This window comes from Physella acuta, unplaced genomic scaffold, assembly GCF_028476545.2.
Source record: "Physella acuta isolate Inbredline_101_S28 unplaced genomic scaffold, ASM2847654v3 ptg000521l, whole genome shotgun sequence".
In the NCBI taxonomy this organism is placed as follows: domain Eukaryota; kingdom Metazoa; phylum Mollusca; class Gastropoda; family Physidae; genus Physella; species Physella acuta.
The window spans coordinates 228,256-230,845 of record NW_026732040.1 but is presented as its reverse complement, the minus strand read 5'-3'; positions in this window follow the sequence as shown (position 1 = coordinate 230,845).

Here is a 2,590-nt window from a genome sequence, read left to right as displayed (position 1 = left end):
TGGAGACACCATGATAGATATTTATAGCAAGAAGGGGGGAGAAGTGGAGACACCATGATAGATATTTATAGCAAGAAGGGGGGAGAAGTGGAGACACCATGATAGATATATATAGCAAGAAGGGGGGAGAAGTGGAGACACCATGATAGATATTTATAGCAAGAAGGGGGGAAAAGTGGAGACACCATGATAGATATTTATAGCAAGAAGTGGAGACACCATGATAGATATGTATAGCAAGAAGGGGGGAGAAGTGGAGACACCATGATAGATATTTATAGCAAGAAGGGGGGAGAAGTGGAGACACCATGATAGATATGTATAGCAAGAAGGAGGGAGAAGTGGAGACACCATGATAGATATATATAGCAAGAAGGGGGGAGAAGTGGAGACACCATGATAGATATTTATAGCAAGAAGGGGGGAAAAGTGGAGACACCATGATAGATATTTATAGCAAGAAGTGGAGACACCATGATAGATATTTATAGCAAGAAGGGGGGAGAAGTGGAGACACCATGATAGATATTTATAGCAAGAAGGGGGGAGAAGTGGAGACACCATGATAGATATTTCGGTTCAACTACGTGACGGCTATTGGGGCAGATAATTTAGTTTTTAAACGATTTGAAACTAAGGGGAGATAATACGTTCTGCTTGATATTTTCATTCGTCTATAAACGGCTGCTTTCACTGGGCGGGGTGGGTCGGTATTGGGTGGGGGTGGGGAGGCAAGGGGGTGGGGTAGTGTAGCATTCACAAATAATGAATTGTTGATAAGTATAAAACAACTAGATAGCGGCGTATGCTACGTCGCGGGTTAGCTCGGTAAAGCTACATATTGTTTGATTGCTATAAAGATTACTCTATGTATATTTAAACTAATAAGTCACGTAAAAAGAAATATAATATTATAACTTTTGCATCAGTCCAGATATTAAAATAAATAAAACACACACGAACATTTTAACATGTAAATTGAACCATTTTTGCATTTTTCACAACACCTCGCTAGATCCGCCTCTCTGATGCCCTCTTAAATGTGACCTGTGCTTGTGACAACAATGGACCCAAGCGAGAATAGTTTCATAGGTATTCGAAAGGCCCGTTAAATAATTATAAAATCATGCGCGGTGTAATTAATATTAATATGGCTATAAAATATTGATTGCTTGGATTTTTTTTTTACTATAAAAAGACTGGATGTATTTGACTTTTTTATAAACATTTACTTTATTTAAAAAAAAAAAATTTCTTTAATTAAGAAAAAAAAAGATACATGACAAAACGACAATATATTTTTTTTTAATTTAATTCTGTATCCTTTACAGAAGGGGCACAATTTTTAAATGCAAGGGAAATAACTTTACATAATAACTAAAAATAAAAATAAATCTAACAACTCTTACCAAATACATCATTTCTATTACTCATTTAATAATACCATGTATTTAATTATTCATCAAGATAATAATTGTGTGCTAGTTGTAGATAAAAAGAAAATACAACTTATACCATACTTTCACTTAGAAATTAAGACACATTAGCTTTATTTTAAGAATTGTAATTTAAGAAGTATTAAAATTTGATTAACCGCTGTAACCTTAACAGTACAGTTATCTATTTCTGGATCCCTTAAAAAGGGACAAAAGTACCTGTTTTGATGCCAAGATTTGGCTCTCGAGTTCATATACGCAAATATTAATAACGAGCCGGCCCGCGGCATAACATACGCCGCTATTTAGTTGCTGTTTTTTTCTACTTTTCAGTAATTCATAATTTGTGAATTCGACAGTACCAACGCTGACACTGAACATATTTCTTTAAAACACTATAAGTAGCTCGTTAAGGACCATAACACAGAAGAGAATTATATTTATAGAAAATATTATTTTATTTACTAAACTCATATAAAATATTATTCTGAAACCATATAATAACGAACGATATAATAATAAATATAAACAATAAATACACGCTATTCTTTTAGAACATTTAGTTACTCCTTATTTCAATGTACTTACTATTAAAGTGCCCATCCAAAATTGAAAAAAATCAACATCATGGTGGCTATCATTTGCTGGAAAACGTAGATTGTTTCAAAAAAAAAAATACTTGTTTTTTGTTGAACACACGGACAAAATTTGAAAACTATTATCGTGAAGAAACCAAAGCAGAGTTTTTTCCAGGCATCTCGAACGAAATGAAATTTATATAATTAATATAGAAAATATATACTTTTAACAGTGCCCCCCCCCCCCCGAAGAAAACAGTCTGTAAGAAACACTGAAACAAAGCTACTGTTATAATGAATCACTTCAGCATTAATATCACAAAAAAAGAAGGACTTTTTCACTGAGAGATTTGACCATTTGAAAACAGATGGCGTTCATAGCAAATCCTCTCAACACAAAAAGAGATAAGCATTGAACCATTTGGAATTGATGTTTGTTCGCTTCAAATGCAATCGCTGGATTTGAAAACCAAATATTTTTGATGTATTGTTCTAATGAGAATGTGATCCAGACATATCACTGTGTCCACTTAATTGAAACGTACGTCAGTTATCATGTTTAAACACACATACCTA